The sequence below is a fragment of the Myodes glareolus genome, chromosome 1 (assembly GCF_982192425.1).
Source record: "Myodes glareolus chromosome 1, mMyoGla1.1, whole genome shotgun sequence".
NCBI classification, from domain to species: Eukaryota; Metazoa; Chordata; class Mammalia; order Rodentia; family Cricetidae; genus Myodes; species Myodes glareolus.
Window position 1 is genome coordinate 60,518,959 of NC_142026.1, and position 18,141 is coordinate 60,537,099.

General features: G+C 40.4%; 1 long non-coding RNA gene across 1 annotated transcript in view; it reads right to left on the reverse strand.

Moving 5' to 3' along the window:
- Positions 1 to 18,141, reverse strand: part of LOC146896012 (uncharacterized) — a 112,401-nt gene that overhangs the window by 54,133 nt on the left and 40,127 nt on the right. The gene's annotated exons all lie outside the window — the stretch shown is intronic.

Genomic DNA, 18,141 nt, shown 5'->3' on the forward strand with positions numbered 1-18,141 from the left:
GTGTGGTCCCAGCACCAGAGGACAAAGTAGAGCAGATTCGGAGTCCAGCAAAGACAAAGGACACCACGAGCAGAGATCACACCTCGATAAAGGAACAAGGCCTCAGGAGGGATTTGGAGCTCAAAGAAAGTCTATGTATATTTTCCTTCAGTACTGCTATTCTGGATTAATTTAAATTTACCTTGCTAATGCCAAATCAGAGGTATTTGTAAATTTTTCCTATGTTCAAAATAAAATACCATATATCACTGATGCTACTTTGTGGGTTTTTCTGTATTTTATTTGTTTCTAGTTTTGCCATGCTTAGGATGGTTGCCAGGGTCTTACATGAGCTAGGCAAATGCTCTACCACTGAGATACATCCCTACCTGGTACCACCTACACAATGTCGTCCTTACAGGTAGAAGACAACTGCTGGATGGGGGGCCAGAGTGAGCCTACTGCTAGCTCTCTGATGTAGTTGTCTAGGAATTAGCTAAATGCACTACACATTTATTAAGAAAGCATACGTGCAAGCAACAAGCCAAGCCCTGAGCTGCCCGGAAAGAGCTGTTTATAGTCCTCTAAGAGAGGAGGGATTACAGGAATAAAGAGCCTCTCTGGTCCTTTCCATCATAGTAAACAATTCCTCCTACCCAAGTGGCTCCAGCCACTCAAAGGCAGCCATGCAGCTTTCAACTCAAAAATCTCTACATGTTGCCTCACACTGAATTCTCTCCAGCACTTCCTGTCCCTTGACTTTTGCTAATTTCCTGCCTATCCCCTTAAACCTCTGACCTGAATAAGATCCGTGTAGTAATTCCATCAAGTGCTACCCTGTCATTTCCTTTTCCTCCCTGGCAAACAATGGCAATGCATGTGTGGCCGGCCCTTCCCCTATCCCATTTCCATACCCAAGACACTGGAAGCACCATGAAGCCACTGTCACTTCTTGGATCCAAAGGGGTATGTCACCCTCACACCACCTATGACCACAAGCAACTCTTCTTTTTGGGTCATTCGTGTTGCATCCACCACCAACATACAGCATCCTGACACAAGTCAGGCCTCAGACACTTCGTGTGCCCACCCCTTGCTCAGCTCCAAAGGTGTCTGCAGATGGCTCCTGCAAGTGTACCTTAAGCCCCTACCTCTTCCTGGAACTCATGGTGCCTGCCTCCTAATAAATACTCATACAAAGAGCGCATCACATTCAGCACACGGATTTTTTTCTTTTAGACTTATTTTGAGTGTGTGTTTATTTGTTTGTTTTTGAAACAGAGTCTCCCTGTGTAGCTATGGCTGATCTGGAACTCACTCTGTACACCAAGCTGGCCTTAAACTCACAAAGATCTGCCTGCCGCTGCCTCCCAAGTGGTAGGATTAAAGGTATGAGCACCAGACCTGACTCCCTTGATGTATTTTTTTTAATTTTTCACCCACACATATGTTGTATGTCAAGCATGTTCTCACTTTTCCACCACTCTCAATTCTCATCAGATGTGTCTCCGATCTGATATAAATCTTAGTCCCAATGCTGTGCCTACAAATGGACACCAAGCAGCATGATTTCTCCATTACATTCACTGTGGTCACTCTTTATCATAAGCTACTTCACATAGATCAAACACTAGAGCATTCAAGTGAGGACATCAGATTTAGGAAGGACATAGCTGTGTGGTAGACAGAGATTTTCTGAACCTTTCAGGAATACATAAGTTAGTCACCAGGAAAACATTGTCTACCATTTTCTCAGATGGGGTCCTTCTCTAGGAAACATAAATTCCTAAGACAGAAGACACAGAAAATAGCAATAACACAAAATTTGAAAGGGACAAATACCACACATACACAGAGAAATAAGGGCTGAGGCACAGTTCAGTAACATGGCACTTGCCCAGGAGTGTGAGGCTCTGTGTTTAATCCCCAAAACACAAATCCAATGGAAAATGGGAAAATATGGCTACATGTTGGAATCCCTGAGGAATAGTTAGATATGCCCAGGCTCCATTCACATCGCCTAATTGAACTGATCTGCAAAGGAATGCAAACACTGGTAACTTTAAATCTTCTGATGCCATTAATGGGTAGTTGTGGTGGTCAGGGTCAACTGTCATCCTGAGAGAATCTAGAGTCACCTAGGAGACAAGCCCCTAGGCACACCTGTGAGATCATCTATGAAGGCTAATCTATGCGAGTGTCTGTGAGGGATTGTCTCATTACAGGAATTGGCATGTGTAAATCAAATTACTTCTGAGGGGCCCATTCCCTGTACAGTGTGTCCTGCACTGTGTGTTGGGAGAGATGGAGCTGAGTAACAGCATGCATTCCTCATTCTCTGTTCCCTACCTAAGTCACATTTCTGTCTTGCATAGCAATGGGCGGAGAAACTGTGACAGTGGTCAAGAGGCCCCTGCTGGAGGAAGTAGAAGCAGGGCAGTGGCTTTTAGTTAGGGCTGTGCATCATTGAGGGAATTTCTCAACTTGCATAAACCTATATTCCTTTCCTGGGGGAAAGGGACAGTATGTTCATGAGACTTGGGCTTGGGTATTCTGGAAAACTCCCAAGTGATTCCCACATCCTACATGTCAGGAAACAGTGACCTGAAGCACAGAGACATGGAGACATTAGAGGCTGAAAGAGAACTCAATGTGATGAGCATGTCAGTGAACTGTTTCTGCAAGGTGCGAACAGAAAGGTCCTCAGGAAGAAATTGCTTACAAATAGCTACCTTTTAAAAGACTGACAGTAACAGTTCTGTGAGCATGGGCATGACGAGCACACGCGTGGCACTAGGAGTACACACTGGTACAGGCACTCTGGAGGAAAGTTTGAGAAGTTCTCATAAAGTCAAACACACACTTCTACAACCCAGGCATCTCACTGGATCATGAGATATTTATCAAAAAACACATAAACAGGCACAAGAAGAGTTATACATGAATGTTCATAGCATCATAATTCATAACAGTCAATAATTTTAAAACTCCATCAACAGAGAAACTGAACAGATAATCATGTGTCCACAGGATAAAATACTCAGCTACTGTTAAAGAGATAACAGTGTAAAATGAAATTATGAATCCTGCTGGGTACTGAGGCACACACCTGAGCACTTGATCCCAGAAGGTCTAAGTCATCCTAAACAGAGGAGAACACCATCTCAGGAAACAGAAGATGCAGAAGTGGTGAGATGGTTCCAGAATTAAGAATATTTGCTGTTCTAGCAAAGAAGTTCCCAACACATGTGGGGGTGGCTCACAACAACCTGTGACTCAGTACCAGAGAATGAAACATCCTCTTCTGGCTTCTGTGTATGTGCGTGAATATATACACACACACACACACACACACACTTAAAATAAGTCTTTTAAGATAAATTTTGACAATATTGCCCCCATGAACAGCAAGATACACACACAAAGAGCACATGATGACAATTAAATTTCCAAGAGAAGATAATTCTAATTTATAGTGCTAAGAATTCATACTTGGGGGGGCTGACAAGATAGCACAGGTTAATGGCTCTGGTGGTTCTTTCAAAGAAAGAACCCATGCTCCATTCCCAGCACCCACATGGTGGCTCACAGCCATCTTTAATTCCTGTTCTAGAGAAGCAAGACTCTTCTAGCTTCCTTGGGCACCAAAGCACATAGTGGTGCAATGCACAGGAGAATATGTACACAAAACACACATACACATAACATTTTTTATTACTTTTAAAAAGAATTGATAGTTGAACGTGAAATATACTGCAAAAGTATTCAAAGAGATATGGGAGTGAAATCACACACCACAATTCATGTGGCAATTACACAGTTACCAAAACTTGGGGTGTAAGCTGACATGGTGGTTAGTGAGGATGCTAATGCAATACAGCAGGATTGTTTGAGCCTAAGTGTTTGGGACCAGCTAAGGCTACATAGCAAGGCCCTTAATGCAAAAACAAAATGAAATAAAACAAAATAAAAACAAAATCAAAACAACCAAAGAAAGAAACACATAGACTGGAGAGCAGCCCTGAGAGAGGATACCGGATTGACATGATGAAGCCTTGGAGAGTGAGGCCAGCACCTCAGAAACAAAGTCACTGCACCAAGACAAAGGTACAAATCAACAGATTTAAATTTTTATTACTATGTTATTACTTTAAAAAGTATCATTCCAAATTCCTACTTTCTCCCACCCTACCACTCCCTCCACACACCCTCCCACCCCTTTCCCCTCTAATCCTAAGAGAGGGCAAGGCACCCTGCCCTGTGGCAAGTCCAAGGCCCTTCTTAATACGTCTAGGTTGAGCATAGTATACATCCAAAGACAATAGGATCCCAAAAAACCAGTAAATGCAGTAGAGACAAATCCCAGTGCCACTGTTAGTGGCCCCTCAGTCTACCCTAACTGTCAACCACATTCAAAGGGACTAGTTTGTTCCCATGCTCATGCACTCCCAGTCCAGTTGGAGTTGGTGAGCTCCCATTAGCTCAGGCAAAATGTCTCAGTGGGTGAACGCCTAAGGGTCTTGAACTCCTTTCTCATATCCTCACTCCTTCTATTCTTCAACTGGACCTTGGGAGCTCAGTCCAGTGCTCTATTGTGGTTCTCTGTCTCTGTTTCCATCTGTTGTTGGACAATGGTTCTATGATGATATTTAAGATAATCATCAGTCCGACTACAGGGAAAGGCCGGTTTAGGCACCCTCTCCTCTATTGCTTAGGGTCTTAGCTGAAGTCAGCCTTGTGGATTCCTTGGAATGTTTCTAGAGCCATGTTTCCTGCCAACCCCATGATGGCTTCATCAATCAAGATATCTCTTTCCTTGCTCTCACATCTGTCCTTCCTCCATCTCAACTATCCCATTCCCTCAAGTTCTCCTCAGTTCTCCCCTTCCTTCTACTCCCCGCCCCAAGCTCCCAATTTTGTCAGGCGATCTTGTCTGTTCCCAATTCCCAGGTGGCTCTATATATGTTTTCCTTTGGGTTCAACTTATTACTTAGCTTCTCTAGGATCATGAACTATAGGCTCAATGTCCTTTGTTTATGGCTAGTATCCACTTATGAGTGAGTACATTCCATATTTATTTTTTGTGTCTGGGTTACCTCACTCAGGATAGAGTTTTCTAATTCCATCCATTTGCATGCAAAATTCAAGATGTCATTGTTTTTTTACTGCTGCGTAGTACTCTAATGTGTAGATGTGCCACATGTTATCCATTATTTATCCATTCTTCAGTTGAGGGGCATCTAAGCTGTTTCCAGGTTCTGGCTATTACAAATAATGCTGCTATGAACATAGTTGAACAAATGCTTTTGTAGTATGATTGAGTATCTTTTCGGCATATTCCCAAGCATGGTATTGCTGGATTCTGAGGTAGGTTGATTCCCAATTTTCCAAGAAACTGCCATACTGATTACCAAAGTGGTTGCATAAGTTATCATTTGTGTTTTTGATCTTAGCCATTCTGACAGGTATAAGATGGTATCTCAGAGTTGATTTGATTTGCATTTCCCTGATAGCTAAGGAAGTTAAACATGTCCTTAAGGATCTTTTGGTCATTTGAAATTCTTCTATTGAGAATTCTCTATTTAGTTCAGCACACCATTTTTAATTGGGTATTTAGAATCTTTATGTCTAATTTCTTGAGTTCTTTATATTTTGGAGATCAGTCCTTTGTCTGATGTGGGGTTAGTGAAGATCTTTTCCCATTCAGTAGGTTGTCTTTTTGTCTTATTGATTGTGTACTTTGTTTTACAGAAACCTCTCAGTTTCAGGAGGTCCCATTTATTTATTGTTGCTCTTATTGTCTGTGCCACTGGGGTTATATTTAGGAAGTGGTATCCTGTGCCCATACATAGCAGGCTACTTCCCACTTTCTCTTTTATTAGGTTCAGTGTGCTCATATTTATATTGAGGTCTTTAATCCATTTGGACTTGAGTTTTGTGCATGGAGATAGATATGGATCTATTTTCATTCTTCTAAAAGTTAACATCCAGTTATGCCAGCACCATTTGTTGACGGTGCTTTCGTTTTTCCATTGCATAATTTCAGCTTCTTTGTCAAAAATCAGGTGTTCATAGGTGTGTGGATTAATATCTGGGTCTTCAATTCGATTCCATTGGTCAACGTCTCTGTTTTAATTCAATACCAAGCTGTTTTGATTACTGTATCTATGAAATAGAGCTTAATGTCATGGATGGAATGCCTCTAGAAGTTCTTTTATTGTATAGGATTGTTTTGGCTATCCTGGGTTGTTTTTCCATATGAAGTTGAGTATTATTCTTTCAAGGTCTGTGAAGAATTTTGTTGGGATTTTAATGGGGATTGCATTGAATCTATCAATTGCTTTTGGTAGGATGCCCATTTTTATGTTGATCCTACCTATCCGAGAGCATAAGAGGTCTTCCCATTTTCTGTTATTGTCTTCAATTTTTTTTTCTTCAAAGACTTAAAGTAATTGTCAAATAGGTCTTTCACTTCCTTGGTTAGTGTTACCACAAGATATTTTATGTTATTTGTGGCTATTGTGAAAGATGATGTTTCTCTGATTTCCCTCTCAGCTTCTTTATCATTTGTGTGTAGGAGGGCTACTTATTTTTTTTGACTTGATCTTGTATTCTGCCACAGCACTGAAGGTATTTATCATCTGTAGGAGTTCTCTGGTATAGTTCTTGGGGTCACTTATGTACACTATCATATCATCTGCAAATAACAAAAGTTTGACTTCTTCCTTTCCAATTTGAATCTCCTTGATCTCCTTGTGTTGTCTTATTGCTATTGCTAAATCTTCAAGAACTATGTTAAAGAGATATGGAGAAAGTGGACAGCCTTGTCTTGTTCCTGATTTTAGTGGAATCACTTTGAGTTCCTCTCCATTTAATTTGATGTTAGCTGTCGGCTTGCTGTATATTGCTTTTATTATATTTAAATATGATCTTTGTATCCCTAATCTCTCCAAGACCTTTATCAGGAAGGGGTGTTGGATTTTGTTAAATGCTTTTTCAGCATCCAATGAAATGATCATATAGCTTTTTTCTTTCAGTTTATTTATATGATGAATTACATTGATAGATTTTTTTGTATGTTGAACCAATCCTGCATCTCTGAGATGAAGCCTATTTGATCATGATGGATGATTTTTTTTGATGTGTTCTTGCATTTGGTTTGCCAGTATTTTATTGAGAATTTTTACATTTATGTTCATGAGTGAGATTGGTCTGTAATTCGCTTTCTTGGTTGAGTCTTTGTGTGGTTTTGGTATCAGGGTAACTGTAGCTTCATAAAAAGAGTTTGGCAATGACCCATCTGTTTCTATTCTGTGGAACACTTCAAGGAGCATAAGTATTAGCTCTTCTTGAAATTTCTTGTAGAATTCTGCACTAAAATCATCCAGCCCTGGGTTTGTTTTTTGGGGGAGGGGAGGTTTTTGATGATAGGTCTACTTAAATCACTCGCCTGGTCTAGATTTAATTTTGGTATATGATATCTATCTTAAAAAAATAGTCCATTACTTTTACATTTTCCAATTTTGCGGACTACAGGTTTTTGTAGTAAGACCTAATGATTTTCTTAACTTTCTCAGTGTCTGTTGTTATGACCCCCTTTTCATTTCTGATTTTGTTAATTTGAATGTCTCTCTCTGCATTTTGGTTAGTTTGGGTAAGGATTTGTCAATCTTGTTGATTTTCTCAAAGAATCAGTTCTTTGTTTCATTGATTCTTTGTATTGTTTTCTGTGTTTCTATTTTGTTGATTTCATCCATCAATTTGATTATTTCCAGTCTTCTACTCCTCCTGGCTGAGTCTGCTTCTTTTTTTCTAGAGCTTTCAGCTCTGCTGTTAAGTCTCTAATGTGAGCTTTCTCTGTTTTCTTTATGTGGGCACTTAGTGCTATGAATTTTCCTCTTAGCACTGCTTTCATAGTGTCCCATAGGTTTGGATACATTGTGCATTCATTTTAGTTGAATTCAAAGATGTCTTTAATTTCTTTCTTTATTTCTTCCTTGACCCAGGGGTGGATAAGTAGTTGATTGTTCGATTTCCATGAGTTTGTGGGCTTTCTGGGAGTAGTATCATTGTTAAATTCTAACTTTACTCCATGTTGATCCAATAAGAAACAGGTGGTTACTCCAATTTATTTTGTATCTGTAAATGTTTGCTTTGTTACTGAGTATGTGATCAATTTTCTAGAAGGTTCCATGAGATGCTAAGAAGAAGGCATTCCTTTTTTGTTTGGGTGGAATGTTCTATAGATGTCTGTTAAGTCCATTTGATTCATGACATTTGTTAGTTCTCTTATTTTTCTGTTAAGTTTCTGTCTGGTTGACCTGTCCATTGGTGAGAGAGGAGAGTTGAAATCTCCTACTATTAGTGTGTGGGGTGTGGTGTTTCATTTAAGTTTTAGTAATGTTTCTTTTACATATGTAGGTGCTCTTGTATTAGGGGCATAGATATTCAGGATTGAGACTTCATCTTGATGAATTGTTCCTCATGCACAGCCCTGCTCTGAGGGAGCTCTTTCAGGATCCTGATCTGAAAAATCGGGCAAAGACGCCAAACAACTGAGTGATGTAATGTGAGACAGGAGATCAACGCTGTGTCCTTTTGCCATATCAGAGTACACACAGCTGGGTGTAGGAGTATTCATTTGTGATCCCAGTATTTGAGAGGCTGATGCAGGAGGATTACCAAAAGTACCAGGCCATCTTGATCTACATAGTGAAAACCAAGCCAGCCTGAGCTACATGGCAAGATTCTGTTTCAAAAAAACAAACAAGCCTTCCCTTCTTCCTCCCTTCCTCAGGGTCATAAAATCCCCCCAGCTCAGCCTGTTTGGGTGCTGGGACGGGGTGATGAGTGCACTCAGGCAGGCAGGAGTTCCTTTGTTTCAATAGCCTGCCAGCAGCAATGTAAGCCTTTTGTCAGTGAGATCCCTGGCCAGCAAGGGAAACTGATCCTGTGGCAAAAGATCCATCAGAGGGGTGAGTATGCTCCTGACCCACGGCAGAAGCCCGGCAATGGAGCACGGACATTCCCAGACCCCCTTAACTCTCTGGTCATTCTGCAGGGGCTGCTCCACCCTGCTACACCCTCTCTCCTCCTATCCCATCCCAGCTTTCACCCAGGAACCCCTTCCCTTCGTCCTCCCTTTCTTGGGGCCATAAAATCCCCCAGCTCAGCCTGTTTGGGCTCTGGGACAGGGTGGTAAGTACAACCAGGCAGGCGGGAGTTCCTTTGTTTCAATAGCCTGCTAGCAGCAAGGTAGGCCTTTTGTCAGCGAGATCCCTGAACAGCAAGGGGCACGGATCCTGTAGCAGAAGATCCATCAGAAGGGTGAGTGTGTTCCTGACCCATGGCAGAAGCCTGGAAATGGAGCATAGACGTTTCCTGACCCCCTTAACTCCCTGTTCATTCTGCAGGGGCTGCTCCACCCTGCTACACCCTCTCTCCTCCTATCCCATCCCAGCTTTCACCCAGGAACCCCTTCCCTTCATCCTCCCTTCCTTGGGGCCATAAAATCCCCCAGCTCAGCCTGTTTGGGTGCTGGGACAAGGTGGTGAGTGCAGCTGGGCAGGCAGGAGTTCCTTTGTTTCAATAGCCTGCTAGCAGCAAGGTAGGCTTTTTGTCAGCAAGGTCCCTGGCCAACAAGGGAAGGTGAACCTATACAAGAAGATCCATTGGAGAGTATTTGGAGGAAGAGATGGACAGACACCAAGGCAAGAATTCCTCCAACAATCTGAAAAACAACATGAAAACACCAGAACCCAGCGATCTTACAAGAGAAGGACTTGAATACCCTAATCCAGAAGAAGTGGGGAAAAGTGACATTATGAAAGCAATAGAGTCCCTTAAACAGGATATGAATAACTCACTTAAAGAAATGGATAAGAAGTATAACAAAAAGTTTGAAGAAATGAGTAAATCCGTAAATGACACCCTGGGAAACCAAGAAAAAACAATCAAATAGGTAATGGAAACAGTTCAAGAATTGAAAATTGAAATGGAGACAATGAAGAAAACACAAACCAAGGGCCGATTGGATATGGAAAATCTAGGTAAACAAACAGAGACTACAGAAGCAAGCATAACCAGTAGAATACAAGAGATAGAAGAACAAATCTCAGATTCTGAAGACACCATAGAGAAAATAAACACTCTGACCAAAGAAAACAGCAAATCCAACAAATTCTCATCACAAAACATTCAGGAAATCTGGGACACAATAAAAAGACCAAACCTAAGAATAATAGGGGTAGAAGAAGGAGAAGAATTGCAGATCAAAGGCCCAAAAAATATATTTAACAAAATTGTAGAAGAAAACTTTCCCAACCTAAAGAACGATATTCCTATGAAGGTACAAAAAGCGTACAGAACACCAAATAGACTGGATCGAAAAAAAAATCCTCTCACCATATAATAATCGAAACACAAAACATACAGATTAAAGAAAGAATATTAAGAGCTGAAAAGGAAAAGATCAAATAACTTAAAAAGGTAAACCTATCAGACTTACACCAGACTTCTCTATGGAAACCATGAAATCCCGAAGGTCCTGGATAGAGGTACTGCAGAAACTAAGAGACCATGGATGCGAGCCCAGAATACTATAGCCAGCCAAGCTATCAATGAAGAAAACAAAATATTCCAGGATAAAAACATATTTAAACAATACATAGCCACAAATCCAGCCTTACAGAAAGTAAGAAAAGGAAAATCACAACCAAAGGAATCCAATATTGCCAACACTGCCTACAATAACTCAAATATCTAGCGACCCTTCACAAGCACAACTCAAAGAAAGGAAACACACAAACTTTATTACCATAAATAAATAAATAAATAAGTCCGGAGTCAACAACCACTGGTCATTAATATCACTTAATATCAATGGTCTCAATTCACCTATAAAAAGGCACAGACTAAGAGATTGGATACGAAAACAGGATCCAACATTCTGCTGTTTACAAGAAACACACCTCAACCACAAAGACAGACATCTACTCAGAGTAAAGGGTTGGGAAAAGGTTTTTCAAGAAAATGGACCTGAGAAACAAGCAGGTGTGGCCATTCTAATTTTTAACAAAATTGACTTCAAACTAAAAATCAGCCAGAAGAGATGGAGATGGACATTTTATACTCATAACAGGAACAGTCAGGAGGAAGTCTCAATCCTGAATATGTATGCCCCTAATATAAAAGTACCCACTTATGTAAAAGAAACACTTCTAGAACTCAAGGCAGTCATCAAACCACACACATTAATAGTAGGAGACTTCAACACACCTCTCTCACCAATGGACAGGTCAATCAGACAGAAACCTAACAGAGAAGTAAGAGAATTATTGGAGGTAATGAATCAAATGGACTTAACAGACATCTATAGAACATTCCACCCAAACAGGAAAGATATACTTTCTTCTCTGCAGCTCATGGAACCTTTTCAAAAATTGACCATATACTCAGTAACAAAGCAAACTTCCACAGATACAAAAAAATATTAGTAACCACCTGTGTCTTGTTGGATCATCATGGATTAAAGTTAGAATTCAACAACAATGCTACCCCCAGAAAGCCTACAAACTCATGGAAGCTGAAGAGTCAACTACTGAATCACCCCAGGGTCAAGGAAGAAATAAAGAAAGAAATTAAAGTCTTTCTTGAATTTAATGAAAATAAAGACATAACATACTCAAACCTATGGGACACTATGAAAGCAGTGCTAAGAGGAAAGTTCACAGCACTAAGTGCTCAATTAAAGAAAACGAAAAAAGCACACATTGGAGACTTAACAGCACACCTGAAAGCTCTGGAAAAAAAAAGAATCAGACTCACCCAGGAGGAGTAGAAGACTGGAAATAATCAACTTGATGGGTGAAATCAACAAAATAGAAACACAGAAAACAATCCAAAGAATCAATGAAACAAAAAGCTGGTTCTTGGAGAAAATCAACAAGATTGACAAACCCCTATCCAAACTAATCAAACGGCAGAGAGAGAACATGCAAATTAATAAGATCAGAAATGAAAAGGGGGATATAACCACAGACACAAAGGAAATTCAGAGAATCATTAGATTTTACTACAAAAGCCTGTATGCCACAAAATTGAAAAATGTAAAAGAAATGGACATTTTTAAGATAAGTACCATATGCCAAAATTGAACCAAGACCAGGTGAACAATCTAAATAGACCTGTTAGTCATGAAGAATTAGAACCTGTTATCAAAAACCTCCCTACCAAAAAAAGCCAAGGACCAGATGGATTCAATGCAGAATTCTACCAGAACTTCCAAGAAGAGCTAATACCTATACTCCTTAATATATTCCACAATATAGAAACAGAAGAGTCATTGCCAAACTCTTTTTATGAAGCTACTGTTACCCTGATACCAAAACCACACAAAGACACAACCAAGAAAGAGAATTACAGGCAAATCGCACTCATGAACATTGACACAAAAATTCTCAATAAAATACTGGCAAACCAAATCCAAGAACACATTAAAAATATTATCCATTATGATCAAGTAGGCTTCATCCCAGAGATGTAGGACTGGTTCAACATACAAAAATCTATCAATGTAATCCATCATATAAATAAACTGAAAGAAAAAACCATATGATCATTTCATTAGATGCTGAAAAAGCATTTGACAGAATTCAACACCCCTTTATGATAAAGGTCTTGGAGAGATAAGGGATACAAGGTTCATACCTAAATATAATAAAAACTATTTACAGCAAGCTGATAGCTGGCATCAAATTAAATGGAGAGAAACTCAAAGCCATTCCACTAAAATCAGGAACACGACAAGGCTGTCCACTCTCTCCATACCTCTTCAATATAGTGCTTGAAGTTCTAGCAATAGCAATAAGACAACGTAAGGGGATCAAGGGGATTTGAATTGGAAAGGAAGAAGTTAAACATCTGTTATTTGCAGATGATAGAATAGTGTACATCAGTGACCACAAAAACTCTACCAGAGAACTCCTACAGCTGATAAACACCTTTAGTAATGTGGCAGGATACAAGATCAACTCCAAAAAATCAGTTGTCCTCTTATATACAAAGGATAAAGAAACAGAGAGGGAAATCAGAGAAGCATCACCTTTCACGATAGCCACAAATAGCATAAAATATCTTGGGGTAACTCTAACCAAGGAAGTGAATGATCTATTTGACAAGAACTTTAAGTCTTTGAAAAAAGAAATTGAGGAGGATACCTGAAAATGGAAGGATCTCCCATGCTCTTGGATTGGGAAGATCAACATAGTAAAAATGGCAATTCTACCAAAAGCAATCTATAGATTCAATGCAATCCCCATTAAATTCTCAGCAGAAGAACTTTGAATGGCCAAAAGACACTTAAGGTCATGCTCAACCTCCTTAGCGATCAGGGAAATGCAAATCAAAACAACTTTGAGATACCATCTTACACCTGTCAGGATAGCTAAAATTAAAAACACCAATGATAGCCTATGTTGGAGAGGATGTGGAGTGAGAGGAACACTCATCGATTGTTGGTGGGAATGCAAACTTGTGCAGTCACTATGGAAATCAGTGTGGCGGTTTCTCAGGAAACTGGGAGTCAACCTCCCTCAGGACCCAGCAATTCCACTCTTGGGAATATACTCAAGAGATGCCCTATCATACCACAAAAGCATTTGTTCAACTATGTTCATAGCAGCACTATTTGTAATAGCCAGAACCTGGAAACAACCTAGGTGCCCCTCAACAGAAGAATGGTTAAAGAAGGTGTGGAACATATATACATTAGAGTTTTACTCAGCAGTAAAAAACAAAGACATCGTGAATTTTGCATGCAAATGGATGGAAATAGAAAACGCTTTACTGAGTGAGGTAACCCAGGCACAAAAAGAGGAATATGGTATATACTCACTCATAAGTGGATTCTAGCTATAATTAAAGGTCTTTGAGCCTATTATTCATGATCCTAGAGAAGCTAAATAAGAAGGTGAACCTGAAGAAAATCATATAGTTATCCTTCAGGATATTGGAAGTAGACAAGAGTGCCAGGCAACCTTGGGTGCACAGCGGGGGTGGGGATGGAAGGGGAGAGGGTTAGAGAGAAGGGAGTAGGGGAGGATTGGAGAAAGCTTGGGGGATTGGGATGGCGGGGAGGGAGGAAGGATGGATATGGGAGCAGGGAAGTATATATCTCAACTAAGGGAGCCATTTTAGGGTTTGCAAGAGACTTGATTCTAGAGGGGTTCCCAGGAGAGATCCCCAGATTGTTCCCTGGACAGCAGAGGAGAGGGGGCCTGAACTGGCCTTGTCCCATAACCATACTGATGAATATTTTGCATATCACCATAGACCCTTCATCTGGCGATGGATGGAGATAGAGACAGAGACTCACGTTGGAACACTGGACTTAGCTCCCTAGGTCCAAATGAGGAGCAGAAGGAGGGAGAACATGAGCAAGGAAGTCAGGATCACGAGGGGTGCGTCCACCCACTGAGACGGTGGGACTGATCTAATGGGAGCTCACCAAGGCCAGCAGGACTGGGAGTGATGGAGCATGTGATCAAACTGGACACTCTGAATGTGGCTGGCAATGAAGGCTGACTGAGAAGCCAAGGACAAAAGCATTGGGTTTTGATTCTACTGCATGGACTGACTTTGTGGAAGCCTGGTTTGTTTGGATGCTCACCTTTATAGACCTGGATGGAGGGGGGAGGACCTTGGACTTCCCACCGGGCAGGGAATCCTGACTGCTCTTAGTACTAGAAAGGGAGGGGGAGGTGAGAAGGGGGAAGAAAAAGGGAGGTGGGGAGGAGGTGGAAATTTTTAATTAATTAATTAAAAAATGAATTTTCAAAAAAAATAAATAAAACCTAGTCAAACTTGTGTCTCAGGAAAAAAAAAATAACCCGTAGACTTAAGCAAAGAGTCTGCGTACACACAAGTGCATGTTACACTCACAGTACTAGAGCTGGGACACAAGACTGCACACGTGATAGGTTAGTGCTCTACCACTGAGTACAACCCAACCCTAACAACTGAGCTTATTCTCATCATAGCTCAAGAGATACAAAATCAATGTGTCAGCAAATTGTGTTGCTTACTTTTATCAATTATTAAATATTTTATGTGTAATTTTTGCAATATTTAAAAATCAAAATGTAATTAAGTAATGCCTCCAGCTGCCTCTCAAACCCATGGCCTCTTTTAAATGAAATTTATTTTTAATTGATACAAAGACATAAAATTGTACAGAATAATGGAGTATCATATGATGCTTTGATACACTGTGCAATATTCACATAAAGTAAAGATATTCTCAGATTCCTTTTCTTTAGGGTAACAACATTTGGTTCTGAGGGAGACAGCTCGATCTGTAAAGTGCCTGCCTGCCATGCAAGCATTAGGTCCTGAGTTCAGATCCCATGCCTTTGTAACCCTGACAGGAAGGAGGCAGGGAGGCATAGATAGGCAGATCTGAGGGACCCACTGGTCAGACAGTCTGACTAAAACAGTGACCTCTGGGTTCACTGAAAGACCCTGTGTGTAAGGTGGAGGAGCTGGAGACATGCTGTACCTGGTCTGACTCCAGAGTTTTCACTCAGCCCCTAACCCATCATTTGTGTTACCCTTTATTGCCCTATGTGAATGTTGTCTGTGAGTTTCCCATGGATACAACTCACATGCAAAACTTTGTTTAGAGGAAACCTGAAAAACCAATTTGCACCTGGCATTGTATGTTCGGAAACCTCATTCAGTTTGTTTTGAGATATGGAAAACTACTAGCTAAAGTGTAAAGATAGGAAAAAAAAATAAAGACACTGAGAGGCATGGGAAAGTGCTTCAGTTCACGAAGACTGAGCCCCCTGCAGCCACAGAGGCTAAGTTCATTCTCATGTGTCTCTAACCTTCATTTCACAGACCCGTGTGAATACCACACCCATGGCGAGTTACACGCAACAGATGTTCCATGGTGAAAGCACTTACTACTTAGCAGAGGACCAGGTTTGACGCCCAGCCCCTATATGGTAGCTCAAAACCAACTATCTCTCCTGCTTCAGGATAATGATGCCCTCTTCTGACTTCTGCAAGCACCAGGCATGCATGTGATACACATGCAGACATGCAGGGAAAACACACATACACATACAAACAAAAATAAACCTTAAAAATCATTTTAAGGTGTAGAAAGACACCTGGGCCAATCTTTGGCCTCCACACATGCACACACAGATGAGTTCACTTACAAACATACATACACACACACACACACACACACACACACACACACACCAAACAAGCACATAGCAGAAAGAGAAGCAAGGCAAGAAGACTCCTTTCCTGTCACGCTATGAAAAGATCTAACATATATGCCCTCTAGGGAAGATCAAGACACTGTTCACAGCAAACATTTAAACTAACCCGGAAAAATTAAAGTTGTAAGAGGTTGAAAGGCATCTTTGGGACAGGGCACTCACTTAGCAAAACCAAGACTTAGTTTGGCCCCCATCACCACAACAAACACAGTGAGATGAGCTCAGTGATAGCTCAGTGAGTTAGCACCACTTGTCATGTGAGCATGGGGACCCTAGTTTGTTCTCATGTCAAAAGCTGGACATTAGTGACTGTGATAACTTTGCTGGGAGAGGTAGAATCAGGCGAATTGCAGGTCTCACTGATCAGTCAGTCTATGGGAACTGGCTAGTTCCAAGTTCAAGGAGAGATCCTGTCTCAATGAAAGAAGGAAAGAAAGAAAGAAAGAAAGAAAGAAAGAAAGAAAGAAAGAAACAAAGAAAGAAAGAAACAAAGAAACAAAGAAAGAAACAAAGAAACAAAGAAAATGGAGGGAGGGAGAGAGGGAGGGAGAAAGAAAGGGAGGGAGGGAGGGAGGGAGGGAGGGAGGGAGGGAGGGAGGGAGGGAGGGAGGGAAAGAGAGAAGAAAGAAAAGAAGGAAGAAAGGAAGCGATTTTGCTTACTGCATGTGATAACTGGGAAATTTCCCATGCGCACTCACGACTGCCGCATTCCCTGGCGCAGTTTTTTGCCTCGTGGCAACTTGTGCAGCTTCTGGTTTCTGCTCCTGCCTGTGAATTCTGAGTTTCTTGCTCCATATGCGGAAATGATTTAATTGCTTTTAATTTGTCAAGCAATGCATATTTCTCAGTATTTAACCAGTACCAAGGAGGGAAACAAAAGCCGCTCAGGACCATTCCTGTCATGGCTGCAACCTCGACATCTGCTGGATAATACAGATTATTACACCTAAAACAGTTTACCAGATCACAAAACAGGTAATAAATCAATATGGCAGACTACATTAATATTGAAACTTTTGGTAACTTTTGGTAATACTAAGGATTGTGTTATGTGAGGCTTATATGGTTATGATGGTACTTCAATTTATTGTGTATTGGGACTCAGTTTTCTTCTTCATATTCTATCATTGAGAAAGAATATGGCACTTTTAGGAATGATGCAGTCTTTACGGACTAATAATGAACAGATAGTTGACAGGATTAATGACATCGAAAATCAAAAGTTACTTGAAAAAATTAATACTATTAAAAATGATAACATTAATTTGACAGACAAAATTGAATCCATATGTAAGGGTTCTAAGAAATTACTGAAGAATTCATAATGTTGAATTTGACAAATAAATTTGTTAAAAAGTTATGATAAGTTATCAGATAAAGTTATCTCTCCAGGATGGCAATCTGCACACTATCCAAGGATGAGATGCTATCTTTAAAGGAGAAACTTCAGACCTTGGAATCACATGTGCAGAATGAAGACCAGAGGCTAGGTGTCTCAATGAAATATATATATATGCCAGGAGATTCGGGCTTTACAAAAGACAATATTAATAAGATTAAAATAATTGAGGAAATTATTGGAGCTAATAAACAGTGAAAGAAGGTACAAGGACAGGATTCAACATCGTCAGTAGCTACCAGAGATGACTTACCCAGGGTTTTAACTTCTAACCCTGTAATCTACTCTGACAAAGCATCAAGTTCTAGAGGCCCCAAGGGATCCAAAGACGGTAGATGGATACCTATAGGAATGAATGATCTAAAAGAAATTAAGCAAGCTTTTATAACTTATGGCTTGTATTCTGCATTTGTTAGGGAGATGATAAAAAGTTGGATTTCTAGTATCAAAGCAAAGACACATGACTGG